The sequence below is a fragment of the Ostrinia furnacalis genome, unplaced genomic scaffold (assembly GCF_004193835.3).
Source record: "Ostrinia furnacalis isolate ACB-3 unplaced genomic scaffold, ASM419383v2 OfSCF4162, whole genome shotgun sequence".
Lineage (NCBI taxonomy): Eukaryota > Metazoa > Arthropoda > Insecta > Lepidoptera > Crambidae > Ostrinia > Ostrinia furnacalis.
The window spans coordinates 27,510-48,632 of NW_021134401.1; the positions used below are offsets into that span (position 1 = coordinate 27,510).

The 21,123-nt window shown below is 35.8% G+C and overlaps 1 protein-coding gene across 1 annotated transcript in view; it reads left to right on the forward strand.

The window, feature by feature from the left end:
- The window catches only part of LOC114358994 (uncharacterized), a 200,162-nt gene that overhangs the window by 12,856 nt on the left and 166,183 nt on the right, over positions 1 to 21,123 (forward strand). The window lies entirely within an intron of this gene.

Here is a 21,123-nt window from a genome sequence, read left to right on the forward strand (position 1 = left end):
AAGTATACCCAAATAATATTCAAATATGAATCAAGTTCTGTAACTTTTAGTTCTTAAACATATTACAATTAAATGCATTGGCATAAACCACTGAGGTTTGTTTGCAATGCTTGATGCGGTCAGTCTATTAAATTAGTAATCAAACAGTTGCGTTCTACAAAGAAACAAAGAAAAAACATAATAAAAGTTACAATTTTATTGTCGAGCCGACTTACCAAGAGGTTACTATATAATTTGTTCGTATAAGTCGTACCCATACTAGGCAAATGCATTTCCGCTATGAAATATGTTCCAGAAAAAACGACCTTAGCTTGGACTTAATGTTATTTTCATTTAAACTACGTCTCACTCTTTATAAAAGTGGGTAGCTGTATTGAAATTATCCTCTTTAAAGTTATAGTTTGATACCTAAATATTTTCAAACTTCTTCCTAGGTGTATCATCTAAATATGTACATATATGTATGTTACAGTCAATGTGATAAATGTGAAAATTATGAATAACCGCCGGTTATTATGAATAATTACCTCATGATTTGGTAAAAGTGATTAATATGAGATCATTTATGTGTGTATAAAACTAAATAGGCGGCTTAGGGGTGGCCCAAGGGCCACCCCCGCCGCACCCTAACCTATTTTTCACTTTAAATCAAAACAATATGTTATGGGCGTTATGGCAAAGTAATGTTACGCAAGAAACAGTCCAAAGTCATTATTCCAAAATATATTAATATATGATATCAAAACGTTTAAAATGTGTGGCTGTACACAGGCGCTGTACACGAGCCGGTGTTCTCTTTTATGATATTTGTTAGTATTAGGGTTGCATTGTTAAATAGTCACTAATAAATGTGATTAATTTATCACTTTTACCTCGACTGTCGGTAATTATTCATAATAACCGGCGATTATTCATAATATTCAATTTATCACTTTAACCGTAACATATACATATAACTAAAAGGTGACTGACTGACTGACTGACATAGTGATCTATCAACGCAAAGCCCAAACCACTGGACGGATCGGGCTGTTTGGCATGCAAGTAGATGTTATGACGTAGGCATCCACTAAGAAAGGATTTTACGAAACTCCACCCCTAAAGAGGTAAAACGGGATCCATACGTACAAAGTCGCGGGCGGCCGCTAGTTTTTTTTTCAAGTTTCAAGCATGCCACAACTGCTACGAAATATCGCTACGGGTGTCGTAACGTTCGTAGTAAATTCGTAGTCAAGTACTACATCAATCGACTTTGTGCTTATGAAAACTTGATAAGCTTGCATCGTAGCTTTGTCCTTGCAGGTGCTTATTAGTGCAGGTAGACATTCTAAAAGGGGAATCAAAGACAAATAATTCCCTTTCCGACACTCTAATGATAGGTTCTGCGACAGTTCTACGGCAACAATTTTACTGTGTCAAAGCTCTGAAATCAGGTCATTTGATTTTTTATTTCTACTGAAGAACGTAATTCGTGGAATGAGCTAATACAAAATTATAGACAAAAATGGCGTTACCTTAAAAACAATTTTAATTCCCAGAAGCTAGACAAAAAATAATATTTTCTGGGGCTCAGCCAAAATTTGAAGAGTACCAAGCAACAAGCACATTAATATTCTGACAAATTATATTTTATAAGTAAGTACAGTGTTCACATTCGATCTAAATCTGTCTCTAGCTTTTATTCGCTCGAGTGGTCAGCTATATAAAGTTTACCTGTGGACAGAACGCACCCACCTCTATTTTGAGCTACGAACCGCTACACGTAGCTGTGACGTCACGTGCGTGTAGCGGACCGTAGCAGACGGGTACGCTCGGCGACAAAAGTGAACACCTTTTCCTTTTACCATTCATACTTATAAAAGCTTAGATTTGCCTGATGACTGTAAACTAGTCAGCATTCAATTCTATGCAATATCTTAGTGAATTTAAAGAATTTTAACTTTAAACGTGGTAAAAGAAAACTCGTAGTCTTTTGAAACCATTCGAGATATTATTTTACCACTGAAAACTACGCATATAAAACATCAAGTTGAGAAGTATTCCTAGTAGAGAAATAATTTGGTTTGACAAGAACGGGTGTATTTTTATGGATATTGACAGGTTTATGACGTTTCTTAGAGTTAAAGTTTTCAGCCTTTAAAATTGTTGTTTTTAAAGAAAAGTTTTTTCTATTATACAGCTTTTACCTTATCCTCATTGTTTCGATTAACTTTTGTTATCGAGCGTATACGTCTGCTACGGTCCATCATATAAATATAATCATGAAATTATCTTACAAACGACCTTTTAGGGCTTAACATTCGGATTTACCAATTCAGCTATTTTTTACATCTATGTATATAGAGTATCCTTTCTAAAACACATTACGGAATGTTTTTTTTATCTATCATGTGAACATGTTGAACTCACAATTTCACGAAAATCGCTGGCCAATCGGCAAACACGTCCGTGGCGGTCGCTAACAACGTTCGATTCAATTGTTTTTTGTTTGTTAAAATGCTGCGTTTTGTAATGCGCCGTGAATTCTATCGAATCTACATATAGCTAGTTTTTTACAACAAGGATATTTAAAAGCATTTATAATGTTGGTTTATTTTGGTCAAGTAATAAATAGAAGTGTCTTTATCAAGAAGCAAGAATAACTGTATGTAAGATATTTATCCTATTTATAATAGGACTTTATATTTCATAATCGTATTGCGTTCAATATGAGGTGACACGGTATAACTTAAATGAACAAGTATTTATATAACATTGCAACGAAAACATGACATGATTGAAACATTGATTTAATTATTTCAGCAATTTTTCAACATTTCAACAATAATATAACTCTCTTACTAAAAAAACGTATTCAAGGCTAAGAAGGCTTTTAGAAGAAATAGTTAGGTGGTCATTAGTTATTTTTAGTAGAAACTGATAATATAAGTCTTTACTATGTCCATAGACGTTTGACGAATAAAAACAACTTTTTGTCTTTGAAAAAATTCAGTCTCCTAGGGATGCGCGATTGTAAAAAAAACTGTGTATCTAGTGGGCCATAAATCAACTGAAATGAAACGTTCGAGTTCTCGATTTACAAACAAACGTTTCCACGTGAATCGCTCTTAATAATAGACGGACTCGCGTTCGATGATAAGAAATCAATCACATAGTTTCGGCTTTAACCTTAACCTGGCTTTCGTGGGTCAATTCCTACCCTTAGCGCCCTTCATGTGTACAGTTTTTACGAAAACAGCCAGGTACATTATGTTTTAGACAGTTTTTAATATACATTTTTATGATTCCTTGATCCATGATTCCAAAATTGGGCTTTACGAGGTTGAAGGTATGATTAAATTTTATGTGAAAGTTAATGAAGTTTGAAACATCTTGTAGAATATCTGTCAAGTTTAGATAAGTCAACGGCCGGTTTTAGACACTGTAGCTTGAAGCACACGTTGTAAGTGTAAGTTATTTGCTGAAAGGGAAGACTCAAACCAAATGTAAACGTAAACTTACACGCTATTCTTTTGGAGCATAAGTAATGTAAGAGTTAATATACCCGTATTCACAAACGATGCTTGCTTAAATCGAACGCACAGCGTTGAATAGAGTTCTGGTGATTGGTTCGTGTGTATCACTCGGCCACTCAAGCATTGTCTGTGAATAAGTTTTTGGGACCCCGTGCTTCCACCTGCACTGTGAGACCTCATAGTGATGTTTGTGAATACAGAATAGTGGTGCCTGTAAAAGCCGCAACCACTTTAACAATACTTACTCGAGCATATTGTTTCTTTTTTATTTTCTTCTGCTATTGGCCGTGTCTTGTAATTTTGGAAACATTAGAAGTGTATTTTATATTTTTTGGCACTTTCCAATATTTTACGTGTCTTATCTCTTCGGTTTGTGGCTACCGGCTGGCAGCGATACCGAATCGATATGCCGACGCAATGCGGAGCGCCCATGGGCCATCTGATTTGGCACCAGCACCGCAATCGTTCGTTTTATTCGCGTTTTAGACCCCGAAGGTCCGGCCAGATTAGCTTGGCTCCGACACCTGCCGTTCTATGAGCACCACTGCTTTTACGATCGTTGATAAGTACTACGCTAGCGAAAGGTTTATTGCGCAGGCGATGATGTTTGGAGAAATATTTTTATTAGCTTTGAATAAGTTATTACACTTTACAAGTAATTTATTATGGTTTATGGAGTTAATTAATTTTTTCAATCCCAACTAATATTATAAATGCGAAAGTAACTCTGTCTGTCTGTCTGTCTGTCTGTCTGTCTGTCTGTCTGTCTGTCTGTCTGTTTGTTCCTTATAGAAACAAAAACTACTCGACGGATTTTAACGAAACTTGGTACAATTATTCTTCATACTCCTGGGCAGGTTATAGGATACTTAGGAATTCCCACGGGAACGGGAATTAGCGGGAAAATCCTTTTGTATGAAAAATCTAAACCGCTTAAGTTAGACGCTTGAAATTTGGCATGCAGGTACCTTAGTAAACTTAAAGCTTAGTTACAACAGGATATTGCAAAATTCCCACGGGAACGGGAGTTAGCGGGAAAAAACATTTGTATGAAAAAATCTAAACCGCGTAAGATAGATGAAGGGGGTAAAACGGGATCCACGCGTACGAAGTCGCGGGCGGCCGCTAGTACAGTATGAGTCTTGAGAAAGTGCATATATGAAAATAGGCGGAACTACTAAACCTATTTTTATCGATAAAAAAAGTCAAAAAATATCTGAGTTTTTATTATTTATTGACATTTTCTGGGTATTTTACGTATTTTTTTAGTATCGCCTGTTATTAAGTACTAGCGGCCGCCCGCGACTTCGTACGCGTGGATCCCGTTTTACCCCCTTCATCTATCTTACGCGGTTTAGATTTTTTCATACAAATGTTTTTTCCCGCTAACTCCCGTTCCCGTGGGAATTTTGCAATATCCTGTTGTAACTAAGCTTTAAGTTTACTAAGGTACCTGCATGCCAAATTTCAAGCGTCTAACTTAAGCGGTTTAGATTTTTCATACAAAAGGATTTTCCCGCTAATTCCCGTTCCCTTGGGAATTTCGGTAATTCCTTTCTTAGTGCACCTCTACGGTATTTAAGCTACGTCCCTTCCAAATTTCAAGTGCCTACGTTTAGCCGTTTAGGCTGTGCGTTTATCTGTCACTAAGTCAGTCAGTTTCTCCTTTTATGTATATTTAGATTCTTTTTTAACTACAATGTCGTTTATATAAATTACATTGATGTTTTTTAATATTTTAGTTCTTTTTTGTTTCTTTGAGTAATATTTGAATTTAATATTGATTTGATTTTAAAGGTGGAAGAAAAAACGTAAGAAACTATTAATAGCAGGGTTACTAGCCAATGGATGGCTATTAATGGCTATTAACAGATAATAATCAGTTATTATCCAAACTAGCTGGCTACAAACCCATCTCTAAATAAACCGCACCTTCCGCGACGCGAACTTTAACGATTTTCTTCTGACACAATCATGGTGCCCCAACAATATTGGTGTTATTTGAAAGCCCAATAAATATCCTTAAAGAAAAACACATTTAATCCCAACTAATATTATAAATGCGAAAGTAACTCTGTCTGTCTGTCTGTCTGTCTGTCTGTCTGTCTGTCTGTCTGTCTGTCTGTTACGCTTTCCCGCTTAAACCTCGCAACCGATTTTGATGAAATTTGGCATAGAGATAGTTTGAGTCCCGGGAAAGAACATAGGATAGCTTTTATCCCGGTTTTTGAAACAGGGACGCGCGCGATAAAGTTTTTCTGTGACAGACAAAATTCCACGCGGGCGAAGCCGCGGGCGGAAAGCTAGTTGGTTATAAAAAGATCAACTTTCTGTAGAAGTTTTAAGGGTCCAGATCACACAGTAGACTATTTTCGCACATAAGGTTGAACAAGAACCAACAACCTTGAGTTAGCCGAGCGCCTGGCAATCACTGATTCTGTTGCGAAGTTTCTATTGTTGATATTTTTGTGATTTCCTCTTTGAATCAAATAACACGCGCGGCGGGAAAATAATTCCCAACCGGTAAATTATATTCTGAACAATAAAAGGTAAATAGAAGTAACACAAATAATAGAGGATTAGATCATTGTTATGTGAGCTCAATAGATCTCGATTTAATTTGAATAAGTTCTCAATTTTATTGGATAACTGATATTAGAGTTATTTCTTTTTTTATATCACAATACTGATATGATACCATAGCTATTGGGTTTGGGTTAGATAATCCATAAAAGAGTTTAAGTAATAAGATTTTTCCTTTGAAGTAATCTCTACTTAAACTCTTTTAGTTTATCCAATTTTAGTCAAGGTCACGTCAAACTAAAGGTATTTTTATTGTAATATAGTAATTATTACCACTACAAAAGATCGTTAATTTGGATGTGCTGTCATAATAATATGTAGCAACTTAATAGAGCTTTGACTGTTTACTTAAACTACCGACCGACCCGAATTTGATCGGATTAAAATAAATTCTCCTTGAACAAGTCTATCTTACAGTGAAACCGTATCAAATCCTTTACAGTTGTTCCTGAGATTAACCATTACGGTCTAGGATTAAATTTACTCAGCGGGAAAGTTATAGTTGAACTAGCTTTTGCCCACGGCTTCGCCCGCGTTAACAACAGTCTGTAGTAAATTATAATGCGGCCCTCTTTCATGAACCGGGATTAATAGTATGCTGATTTTCCCTGGAATAAAAACTATTTCTGTAAAAAAATATAAATTGGAGAAGTCGTTTATGTGTTAAAAGGTAACAGAGTTACTTACTTTCGATTTTGAAATATTAGTAAAGATAACACTGTGATATGAACGATAAGATTTAACTTTCTTGTTATTCTATAGTTATCTGGGGGCACGGCAGTGCCCCCACCAAGTCGAGCAAAAAAGCGGCACGGCCGTACCATCCTTTTCTCGAAGCAATTCAGGCCATTTTCGACCGCCTGTAACTTCGTTGTGGATAAAACTAGAAGGCTGAATTTTCATTAGCTATGCAGGCATTGTAAAGACACGGTATATTTAAAATTTCATTCAATTTGAACCAGTAGTTTAAGAATTATAACGGGTCAAAGTTACTTAATTTTGTCACTCACTGACTGACTCACTGACTCACTGACTCACTCACTGACTCACCGATCATCAAAACTCTAAGGCACTTCTAGCAGACCTAGAAGCTTCAAATTTGGAATATAAGTAGTGTTTGGTGTATGAATCAAGGAAAAACTAAAATATTTGGGGGCACGGTAGTGCAACCGTTAAGTCGAGTAAAATTTTTCAATTTCGGTCCAGTTTTCTAGATACATAACTGCTGTCTACAAAATACAAAAAGAAATGAGATACCATCAAAAACAATACTTGTCAAAAAAACCAAGTCTCGCAACTCAGTTGTTCTACGGTAAAAAGTTGTGAGATCCATGTATTACCAAGTCCAGGCCAGGAAATCTTTAACGTTTTACATAAATATATTGACTTGGCCATCGCACTAAATAATTTAATTTACACGTGTTTTCATGCGATGGCCAAGTCAATATATTTATGTAAAACGTTAAAGATTTATTGGCCTGGACTTGGTATTACATGGATCTCACAACTTTTTACCGTAGAACAACTGAGTTCCGAGACTTGGTTTTTTTGACAAGTATTGTTTTTGATGGGATATGATATTTCTCTAGAACGATTAATTTGAATATGATTAAATTTTTTTAAAAATTAATAAGATTAATAATATAAGAGTCTCAATCATGATGGTTGAGCATTGTGTGAAATAGGCAACCTTTTTGATGTGAGTTTGATTATCAGTATCAGACATTGTAAAACCATTCGGTAAGCTGGCGTAGGAATATGTAGGTACCTACTTCGTTCGTTTCAGCCAAATGGCCTCCCCCAAGGTTTTCCACAATGAACGGTCCTGCGCTGCCCGCATCCAGGCTCTTACCGCGACCTTTACCAGATCGTCGGTCCACCTAGTAGGAGGCCTGCCCACGCCACGTAGGTACCTACTTATCATATTTTATTTTGTTTGAGGTCCCATATTAAAAATGTCACAAAGAAGTCCAAAACGTTGTAAGTGTTGTTTATGTTGCTGCGCTATTTAACGACTCTTTCTCTTTAAAGACTGACTTTTTTTGCAGCCCATTATAATGACGTCAACGAGTTTTCAAGCTTAAAATGTGGATACCGTATTCCAAATAAGCAACTGAATTATTTTGAACAAAATATCCTCATCGACGTCCACTGCTAAACATAGGCCTCCCTCAATGTTTCCATGAAGACTGGTTGGTAGCGGCATGCATCCAGCGCCTTCCTGTTACCTGAATCAAATAAACTTATTTGAAACACATAATATAAAAGCCATGCACAAACGAGTGATGACTACCTGTTTAAATTATTATTTATTGTTTTAATATCTTAGGCATTGGCCATTCTCCAGCTATAGTGGTATTGAAATAATCTTCAAAGCCTGTATAATAATATCATATAATCATAACAATAAAATAAAGGCGAACTCAACACCAACATTTCGGTCTCAAAGAGAATTCTAATTAATTACAAACTACATAATTTCTGAAGTAGGCTTTTAGGAGTTTCCGTCGCTACCACGGACTCTGGAAGGTTTTAACGTAACGTAAGGTAGAAGTCGTTATTTAAAATCCTTCCTACTAATATTACTGTCAAAGTTTATGTGGATCTGTATGTTTTTTACTCTTTCATGCAAAAAGCTGCTGAACGGATTTTGATGAAATTTTACAGTATTATTGTTTTCACATCAAAAAAACATATACTAGGTAGCTTATAAATTTAGAACGATCTGTAACAAGCTAAATATTAATTTCACACGGGCGCAATATGGGCAAAAGCTAGTAAGACAGGAAACTATTATAGGACCTACCTTTGACTTGACAGCAGTGAATACGTCACCTTTTCTCTGTAACCTATTTCAATAATTTAAAAAAATACTCCAAAATAAAAATAAACAGTATTAGAGAAAGAATAGAACACAAATAAGTTTGGCAGCCAGTGTAATTATTTATGACACAATTCTTTTAAGGACACCAATCTATTACCTGATAGCAATTTATCAAGCTCAACCGAAATAGAACCTGGAAATCAATATCTGACGAAACGACCCACACAATTTGTAAATTATTTTGTACATTTTGAGTACGGCCAAGATTTTAACGCCCGTATTCACAAACATTACTATGAGGTCTCACAGTGCGCGTGGACGCACAGGGTGACACACGAACCAATCACAGAGCTCCATTCAACGCAGTGGGTTCGATTTGCTACTTCACGTTTGTGAATACGAGAGGATAGTCGAAGTTCCCTTTGATTTTGATTACCAAAGGGAATGTTCGTAGCCATTGTATTTGTAATCTGTTGCCTAATTTGACGAGGGGTGACAGCTCGCGGGAGTTGTAACATTGTAACACATTGTTTCTAAACGTGTGATGTGTAATAAGAGCTGTAACAGACATGCTACTTGAAAATATATTTACCTATTTTCTACTAGCTTTTGTCCGCGGCTTCACCCGCGTGAAAAGACAATGCCGGAAATTGGCGTCTTTTTTTTTCGCGCGGCCATCGACCAAACCTTGTTTTTTGATTACAAAAATAGTGTAATAAACCAAACTTACTATGATATGTATACCTCTATACTCAGTCTGAACTGAGTTACGAGCATCAGAAGTTTGATGATTTTCATACTAGATTTGCTGTTTGCGCGCAAGTTTTGTAAGAAATTGCAACAAAATAATGACATTGTATGTGTGAACAAACAATACCATCCATTAAAGGCTCCAGACATCAGTATGCAGCAGAATCAGCGCAATAAAAAAATAGCGCAATATTTTGTTGCAATTTCTTACAAAACTTGCGCGCAAAAAGCAAATCTAGTATGAAAATCATTACACTATTTTGTAATCAAAAAACAAAGTTTGGTCGATGGCCGCGCGAAAAAAAAAGACGCCACCTTCCATACAAAATCTGGCATTGCCATTTAGTTTGTCACAGATCGTCATGAATTATAGCGTTTGTTATTCTGGCTTATAAACAATAATAATATAAAGTTTCATCAAAATCCGTTTAGTAGTTGAAAGAGTAACAAACGTGTTAAAATCCAAACATCCACACCAACTTTGGCATTTATTATTAGTAGGATAGGAAGTAGGATAAAGTATCTAAGGCAAGGCATCCTTGGACATTACGTATTAGGGTCATTAAAGTATGTCCCCAACGAGACTCAAACCCGTGATAGGGGCAGTGCGTATTTCGTTATGCAATCGAGTAGTGGAACCAACGGGTTAGTTAGTAGCTCTTTGGAAGCATAATGTTATATTCTATGCCCGTCACAGCGCCGAAACAAAGGGACATTGTAACCCTGGTGGTGGCTGAATTGTTGGCACCGTAATAAAATTTAACCAAATAGTATGCAGATGATTAAGGTTAACAAACTAAAGAGCTTTCTCTACACCATTTAAAGTGTTAATTAACCTAATGAGGGCAATCGTTTTAGCGCTCAGTAAGGTCACTGTCACTTGTTAGGCTGAGTTGCACCACCTAACTTTACAGTAACTATGACGATTTAAGTGTCCTCGGCCACTAGACACGGGGGTGTTTAGTGGCCGCTAAAGGAGGATCCGTGGCGGCGGCGAGCGCATGTGTTCACGCGCACCGTTAGTGAAGAACAGGGGAGGCACTACTCCCCTGAAGCCAGTCGTCGCTTGCTCAAACAGAGCGAGCCACAGTCTGGGGCGGAGCCGCGAAAGAATGTCTAGGCTGTCTAGCTCGGACAATAACTCGCCGTTCCGTCCCAAAGAAGTGGGTATGCAATTTCATGCATTTCCTGACGAAAAAAAAGGTAACTATGACGATAACCTGTGCGTTTTAAATGTTGTTAGACAGATTTTTGACGTTTGTCAAAGTTAAAGTAAGATGGTGCAACTCAGCCTTAGTGGCAAAGACCAAGTGGTTAGCGCTGAAGCGGTAGGAGGACTATCGCCTTGGCACTCACCAAGATGTCGCCACGTAAGTAAGGTCACGTCAATCACCAATGGTGCCAACTGTTAAGTCCTTTGGTTCATGTTAAAAGCGTGTCCTTTTTTTAGGAACTGCCAGTTTGAGAAACGGCCGTTACTATGATCCCAAAAAACAAACAACGTGCCACAAATTCTGTGAAACATTTAAATAAGTTACACACGTTTAAACAGGTAGTTTATAGATACGCGTATCCACAATTTCGGGGAATTTTATTTTTGGGGATTAGGTACGCGAAATTTCAACAAAATTAAACAGTGATAAATCAACGCTTCACACGTATGTTTACACAAATTATGTATTCGGCATTTAATTACGATAATTAATAAGTAATTTTAGTATAATATAGTCAATCCATGAAGAGTTTTTGGTGTCTTTGTCTTATTATTTTAGTAATTGAAGATAATATTGTAAGACGAAGTTATGAAAAAAATTCTTCTACCTACAATTTCTACTCATTTTCTCATTGAAAATAATAGATTCTATTGATTCCAAGATTTCCAAGCATTTATTCATCCTATTTTGCATTCCGTGTTTTAAACGGGATCCGATCGGTCCATTAATGCATCTACTTTGCAATGTCTGCAGCCTTACAGAACAGATTTGCAAAATACATGATTTTGCTTTTTCTGATCGGCTTTAAATAGTGCCCTCAACATTATTAAATCCATTTACGGATATATATCCTATGTCCCATTACGGCAGTTAGGTCAATTTCAACTCTGATTTTAATTAATTGGTTGAATGAATGACGTTTAACAGCACGGAATTGCCGTGCTTTTAAAAGGGTTTGCATGCACATCAGCTTTAAATTTAACAAAGTGCATTCAAGTGCTTTCGTCAATCAATTTAATCCGTCAAGTCGAGCTTACGAGTACATTCAAAATACACTGTCATCGTAATATACGCCCGTATTCACAAACGATGCTTGCTTAAGTGAAGCAGCAAATCACAGCGTTGAGTAGAGCTCTGTGATTGGTTCGTGTGTCACCCTGTGCGTCCACGCGTACTGTTAGACCTCATAGTAATGTTTGTGAATACAGGCGATAGTCAACTTTACTCGTAGCTACGGAAATACCAAAACTGTATAATAGGGGAGAGTTCGGTATATTGTACCGCCGGGTAAATTATTGTACCACCCTCATATTTCGTAAAGTATTTATTGAATGTCTGTAATTGCAACACTCAGCGATACACAACTAAATTCAATTAATATCGGCCATGTGGTTTTCGCCGTGACAACGAACACGTGTGTTTTATTTTGAAAAGTATTTTTTCAATGTTTTCAAGTAACTTTTGACAATGCATGTTTAGTTTGTAATTTTATTAAATTTAATCACAGGTTGTTTCTAAAATATTATTTAGAAGCGTAAATTAGTGTGGATTACAATGATTACAATTATTTGAAACATTTTTCGGTATTTATAAGCCATATTTTTTACCGATTTTTTAAAAGCTCTATCACCTAGTCGGCTAAATTGTACCACATCAAGTTGTATGGAACTTTACCAAAGGATTTTGAATTTTTTTTTAGTAAATCATATTTTGAAGTTATAATAGCGTAGTTATGTTTGACTAACAATAAATGAAAGCAAAAGACTGGCAAAGTAGATTAGGTACAAGTGTGCGTTACGATAATTGGAATTACCAAACTTTTACTCAAAATCGAGATAACGTGTAAAACAATATCGATTGTCTATGTTATTAACTACTGTTCCTTTTCGTTTCCTAAATTGTTAAGAATGTATCGTATAATATTTTGCCATAGTTTTTTTATAGGCTTTAAATTTATTGAAATCCAATTTAGTGACCCTGTGGTACAAATTATCGAACCGGTTGGCTAAATTGGACCGAAGCTCTGAACTCGTATTTTGTTGATTTGTGCTAAATATACAACAATTGTGTTGATTAATACCTATGAAATAGTAAGTTGAATAATTGAATAATTTCTCTTTAATTATATACTATGAACATTAGCAAAAACAAAAGAAAACTATGTGTAAAATAGGATTGAAAAAAACTGGTCCAAATTACCAGACTCTCCCTTATAATCGTTTTGGCAGATCAAATAAATTATTCCGTGGATCCCTATCCTAGCCGAGGTAAAGTAAACACGCACACGTCGTAATTGAAGTTTTTGTTCTAATTGAGGTACAACGAGCTATTGGTTTAGGACCAGTAATCCCTGGACCTCAAGACAAATAGGTATAGTAGACCCGCCCAATGGTAATCCAGTATGGCCACGTTCATGAATACGAGAAGTTGGCTAAGCTCAAAATGACAAGTTTATTCTTAGACTAGCTTTCCGTCCGTGTCTTCGCCCGCGTGGACTACATTTTTTTTTTTTCAAAATAAAATGTAGCCTATGTTACTCGTGGATAATGTAGCTTTCGAATGGTGAAAGAATTTTTAAAAACGGTCCAGTAGTTTTTGAGCCTATTCATTACAACCAAACAAACAAACAAAGTTTTCCTCTTTATAATATTAGTGTAGATGTAGATTAATATTTACTCTTGTTTGGTCGAATCCACCCTAAAGGTGCAAACCCCGAGTCAAACCCCGAAATATGACACTTCTTTATCCACAACGATGAAACTCTTTCAATTAAACTTTGACTTACTAAATAAGAATTATATCGGTCACTAACTACTTATAACTTGTTCCGCCACCGCGTAATGTGCGATCTCTTTACATAGATAATACAACCGCGCCGTAGATCCGTCTGTAAACACATAGCACGTGCGGCAAACAGCGTGTTGAATGCTTGTGACACAGGCATTGTCTTGATTGTGTGCGTTCACCCTTTGCTTCACACTCCGTGCATGAACACGCACTTTGACGATACAGACACGCATACTGTGGAAAGTCTCACGACAATACAAATGACTACTCCTACCTACAGGGTGTCCCAAAATTTGCACGTCACACTGACACCAGAGTTAAATACATGGGCTTAAGACAAAAGTCGTATTTCTAAACTCGTGGATGGACATTGATAAATAAAATTGGTCATATCTTAAAACTTATTAAACTTTTCTATGGACATATTAAGCTTGTTAGATGCGTCTTAGACTCAGCTACCTCCAGTGTAAATGTGACCCTGTATACCTACACTCTATATCCTACGTACCCCTATACGGCATAAATGGACACCGCATTATCATTTCCGGTATCTGGTTTATTTACATAGGGTCTGCGAATTTCGGAGTAGTTTTGACGGAGGCGGAATAGATATTATGGGGTGCGTAAGCATTATTGAAACACTTTTATCACTGTTCTGATTTTATTAAATAACTAGCTTTCCGCCCGCGTGGAATTTTGTCTGTCACAGAAAAACTTTACCGCGCGCATCCCTGCGCAACCGGGATAAAAACTATACCATGTCCTTTTCCGGGACTCAAACTATTTCTATACCAAATTTCATCAAAATCGGTTCAGTGGTTTAGGCGTGAAAGCAAGACAGACAGACAGACAGACAGAGTTACTTTTGCATTTATAATATTAGTATAGATTAATACAGATTATCTTCCTCATTCGCTGGGTTCTACGAGTATAATGCCCGTATTTACAAACATTACTATGAGGTCTTACAGTGCGCGTGGACGCACAGGGTCACACACGAACCATTCACAGAGCTTTATTCAACGCTGTGCGTTCGATTTGCTGCTTTACTTAAGTATCGTTTGTGAATAAGGGGCGTTATTGTGGTAGCGTGCATCTAGATGTTATCAATTGTGTATTTATGGCGCTTCGCAAAATTCGAAGTTTCGAAGATAAATTATTCCGCCGCATTAAAAAGTTCCAGATTCACGTCGAAGTTGGTTCTGGTAAGATTACTGAAGGATAGATCTGATATTTATTGCTTTACGGTGTACCCCGATAATGCGTGGGTTGCATCAATCACCATTTCATACTATCTTAAATGCATTATCTGGCTCATGTGCAGCAGTGGAGGTTTCTTTCAAGATGGAGTGACATTGATTCGTCAAGTTGATATCAGTGCTTAAAAAGATAGCTTTGGTATTTAACAGCGCTCATCTCTATATCTCTAATTATAATTATTATTATGATGTAGGATATTACTATTATTTGTTCCGGCCGCCTATAGCATTCAATATTGATTCCTCAAAGTTGTTTTTGTCCTACGAACATAAAATGCTTTATCCCTACCTAATTTCCGAAAGAAATTTAAAAGGGTCTTGGTTTGTTCCCGCCTTTAAAGTTAATATTAGTTCCTTATAATTATTTTGTCCCCCGAACATAATGAGCTTTATTCCCCAAAAGCTCCGAATATTTTTCCTTTTGTTCACCGTGATTTAATGATAATTACCAGTGACCTTTTACTCGAGGCTAATAATAATAATACCTTGACTTGGCCCACGAGGTGACCGCCATGTGGGATGTTGACTCGACGATAATTGTCCCGATAGTTGTCTCGGCAAACGGGCTAATAGCGAAGAGCTTCGACCAACATCTAAAGAAGCTCTCGCTGGATGGTTGGCTCAAGGGTCAGATGCAAATGGCGGTGATCCTCAGCACGGCACGCATTGCCCGGAGGTTCCTCAGCCTGTGACCCTGACCACCGGTAGCTTGGGCTCTGCTCCGCTGCCAGCGGAATAACTATTTTTAAGTCTTTTTTATAATGTATTTTAATTTTTTTGATATTTTACATTGTATTAAAATATTTAAAATTAAGAATTAAAAAAGTTAATAAAGAGAACAACAATCATGCTCCTTTTTCGGCAAATCTCACGCGCCACAACAGAAACACAGTGCTCTACACTTTTGGTAATTGAAAGATACGATATCGAGATAATATCGTTTAGATATCGATTATCTCCTGAGTAATCGATTCTTATCGAAATGTTGTAAAACAACATGATACGTTTCTTATCAGTAGCATTTTCTCAATATTTCATCGGGTGGTTTTGAGTGGAGTTTGCAACTTTATTTTTGAGGGTTTAGAATTGAGATTTGATTGTGCGTTTGTTATTGGGTTGGTGAGTGTGGCTCATGGGAATAATTATTGCTTTCGACGATTTCGCGTTGTACGGAAGTAGAATACCAAGTTTGTACGTTGTGTCTAAGCGGTGGGTGGTTATTGGGAAATCGTCGAATTTCTTTGTTTTAATCGGATTCATTTCAGGTATGCAGGGATCTTATTTGCACCATTTTAAAAATTTCTATATTTCACCCGCTTGAGTTCTAGTCCAGTCCAGTCCAATTTATCAGTAGAAATACAGACATGTTTCTACTGATAAATAATATTCATAATCGGTAGTTACTACAAACGTAGTTACTACAAACAAACTCACAAACTTACCGAAGCATCCAAAATTTAATATAAAAGTTCTTTATATTAAATTTTGGATGCTTTAGAATTAAAAAATACATGTTGTTTTAGCAAAAGAATAGACTTACATAACTAATGTGTAGGAATATCAAAGATCGTAATCATATAGAATAATCTCTAACTTATCTTTCAAATATCTTCAAATATTCGGACATCTTTCATAACGTTTCTAATCTACCTAGAGATCAACCAATGATATGGAAATACCTAGTATTTGATTTTTAATAAGTAGGTAAATAAAAACGGGATAGAATTTGGATTCAGTTTCATACAATTCTACATTCATTAAACGTATTTCAAGGTCTTGGTGTTTTCTTTTAGATGATACTCTACCATAGTTACTACTGAAAAACTAAAATTTTGATTGAATCCGGCATTCAATTTTACTTACAGTTAACTAAAACCCTATTCAAAGTGTTAATATTGTATTTGGTGATCGTAACTCGTGCATTGTGTTACTAAAGCCTTGAAAATGAAATAAAAAAGGCCATTTATTTATCTGCTATGTGGTTTAACGATCTATTCCATTATTAGTGAAATTGAATTTCAAACATAATAACTAAATTTTAGTTATGGCAGTCCTGATAAAATATGAATGTTTTGTCATAAAATATCTGAAATTCGGTGGAATACGTTAGGTATCTTCAAGCAATCAAATAGTTAATACCGTGAAAGTAAATGGGATCTTTAGGTTTACTCATTTTACTTATTTATTGAAGAAAAACACTCCTTGTAGTGCAGTCGCCGACGAATTAATCAAGTTCACCTTCTTGATAATTGATTAGTTAATTCCAAACCGCTTTGTCAAAGCTAATTGAAACTCGCGTTCCACATCCAAAGCAGATCAGTGTGCCTACCATGAGTTTACGTTAGGTGAGCTCGCTAGCGAATACGTCAAAAAATTCTATGAAGATTTTATTTCTTGAAAGTAGCCACTAGGGGCGCTGCACAATATGTCATACATTTAAATGTCATTTTTTTACGCAGTCGCTAGCGAGCACACCTAACGTAAACTCATGGTAGGCACACAGCGCACCAATGACACGGCGGGGAAGCCATAACAGCGTGGTTGTACGCAAATAAACAAATTTAACCGTCGATGTCGCTGCCAACACCAACCGCCATACTGTTTTGCCCATTACTTTATCTTAGGAACTTCGCGCAAACATTCGCAAGTTCACAAGGCGTAATTAAATTTCACAGACTTGTGAAACTTTGTCAAACATTAACCGTTTCGGATTATTCCGGAGTTTTCGCTAAGGATACTTGTTTTTTATTTAACGGTATTGATATTGTTCCAAGTTTACTTCGCCTTTTCCTCTTTTTTGTGTTTAGAACAAATAAGGGTCGATAATGTTTGTATTTACGGAGTAAATAGACGTAACACGAAAAACCTGTTGAGTTACGAATATAAGCTTTGTGGTTTGTAACGTCTAATAAAATTGCTTACTTATGACATGGTTTATGTCAATATAATTAGTCAATCTTCAAGAACTGTGAAACGTTTAAATAACTCTATTGTTTCTTGCCTTTAATTGCCATAGACAAAACCAAAATGCACGCCAAAGAATATTTTATCCAGTATATTCAAAATACTGCTACCTTTCTAAACCGTACTTTTTGTGCAAATCTTTTATTAATGGTACAATATTTTGTGCTTGCAACACCGACGGAAAATTAGCTCAGAATATCTAATTATCTAAAGCGCGAACGACGCATACGCGGAGCTTACTGCGGATTTCAATGCAGGGCGTGGAGCGGGCTCGCGTGCCTTTCACATTAATTCTATAGTTAGTGGTGAGCGTTAAAATAATAGCACTTGCACACTATCACGGTTAGTACACTTTGCGCTCCACGGGTTAAATGCATTCTTTTGATTGTAATTTCTGCGTTAAAAAGCCGTTTTGACGGCAATTATTTATAGACTCCACAACGCGTGAAAAAGATTGTTAAAAAAATCTTTCTTGTCACTCATGACTTGATCTTTGTATCTAGAAAACTCTTCCTTTTTAATTATCATGATTAGCTATAAAGTTTATTACTGGTAGCAAAATTGAAACCGTGAACACATAAATTAGACTTCTTAAAAACCTGTTTATGTCAATTTATTCTTATCCTTGATATTTTTTTTAGATTTATTAAGGGTAAAGGAATAACATGTGTCTTGTTTTTCTTAATTAGCTTTGTTACGTTATTTCAGAAGGAATATTCTATTTTTCGTTATTCAGACTCCTATCAAATAATACAGGATAATAAATAATGTTTCTTTGTTCGTTAAAATAAATAGAAATGAAACGAGTTTTTTCGATTTGGGCGTCAGGATAAAAAACACATTTATAATACCTACCTATTTAGTAAACATTTTTTTGACAGTTATTTTTTTCTGTAATTAAAGGTAGGTGAATATTTTTTCACACAGTCACTGCCAGTGTTTGTTTTGTGTTCTTTATTTCTTACCTTTAAACATTCCGAAACCTCTTCAAACTAAAGTAGAAATGTAAGTTAGTCCTAATAAAGACTTTTTTATATTGAATAATAGTTATTTCATAATTTTGAAACTGCGAATTTAAAGAATGCCCGTCATTGGTCGGTAAAAATAAAAAGAATCTTTTAGACTCAATACCTCGGAAAGGTCAAAGGCGAAAACCCTTGTGATATTACTTACGGGTCCGTAAATCTGTCTTTTGCTCTTTTTGTGTCAAATTTCAGTTATATCCTATACGAAAACTAAAGGAAAATGTTTTTTCTTTAAAAAAATAAATAGTTACGAATAAGAATATGGCCATAAAAATCATGGCTCAATAAAAGAGGATACATTAAAAATAAATCTATTGCTTTTCTCTCCCAATTGAACAAATTTGAAGTAAAAAATGAATGCATACCTAGTTATTAAATAATATTACGTGACAACGAAATACCTACTTAAAGAAATTTACATTTTCTCTAAAATAATTTCGTGTGAACCTGCACTTACTACAGATGTTTCTCGAAAACCAATTAGCACGTTAATTGACAGTCTACTTAAAAAATTTGCTCTTCTTTAATATTTAATTAATACTACATACGGTACACTCGGGAATTAACATCGCAAACATGGACTTAATATGAATGTAAATCACGTTTGTGAAGAATACTTTCATGTTAGGGACCTAACCTTTTTCGTCGGATTAAAGTAAGCTTTACATTTAAAATACCTTTTTGGGGCAACGTGTCTTTCTTTATCTTAGAATATGGTGTACTTATGCTCTCTGCTACAGCTCTGGCTCCATTTTTATTTGTCAAAATAAGAGCGTTAAGAGTCCGCGCTTTTCGTGAGAATTTGTGGTTAGGTATTCGAATAGACACTATAGTTTGTTCGCGTTAAGAATGCAGTGAATCATCAGTGCAACTGTAGGGTAAAGTTGTATTCACAAAGTTGTTAAAATTCAAACAAATTATACTTTAAAAGATGAAGTTTAATGAATTTATAAAAATACACTTAAAAGCTTAAAATCAAAAGTTTGTCCTAAATATCAACGGCGGACAATGATGATTCATTGCATTCTTGACCTTTAACCGACGACGTGATTTTTTTGTCACGTCGTCTGCGACGTGCGGTCTGTGGGACCGCTACACTGTTTACTCAAAAAATAATCATTTTTTGTATAAAAGTATATTGGTGTTATATTTTTTGAGAACATTATAGTATTACAAATAAACATACTTATAATTGGCGAGGAATTGATGTATATTATTTATTTAAATATGGCTAAAACTTTTTTGGCCCTTGATTTCATTGAAATTACACTAGAGCTCAATAATACCTTTAAAACTTGTAAATTTTAACCAAATCAAGAAAAACTTTACTCATTCCTAAATATAGTGAACATAATGAATAAAAATAAATGACACGTACATTACATGCACAAAAAAATTTTGACGTAGGGTAAACATTAGGCACAATCTGGACATATTTTTTTACCGCATGCCAAGCATTTTCGGTATGCATAGGTAACACCTGTAAGATAATTTCGTTTTCAATTTAGGTGGACCAAAATGTACGTCTTGTTTGCAGCTGGTGCAATGACATCAGGCTGATTTGGCATGTCAGAGCCAAGAATCATGTCACTGTTTGCTTTACCACCCGTTTCGCGGTATTTCTTTTACATAATATTATGTCCTAATATCAATATATCATTAGGAAATGTCTTTCTCTAGGTTGTGATGGCCCAGGATCCATCATTTTTTTTAAAAAATCAGTCGTCTAAAACAAAAACGCAAGTTTTAGTATGGTACAAAAATGTTACGTAGTCTGCGACGTGCGGTCCCACAGACCGCTGTTGAACTTTGAATCGAATTATCTTATTAAAACTGCCCTCATCGACGTAACCACTACCTGTAATGGCGTATAGGTAACTAAACTCGAAGGTACTGAGACGCTCGGGACACGGGAGTAATTAGAACATTGCAATCCAGAAATTTCAAAAACCGGAGCGGTCTGTGAGACCGCACGTCGTCGGTTAAAGGTTAACGCGAACGAACTATAGACTGCTATCAGTGTTGGTTAGAGTTCATTTTTTACTATATCTGTGTCAAAAAAAAAAATTAGCTTGCTTCTGTGTGTATAGAAAATATGTTACGAGCTACACTATCAGCGAAACACAAGTACATCAATTCTTGACATCTCGTTAACATCAGAGAGCACACCAAAGGATTTTTAGCTCATAAAGTTTACGGCCG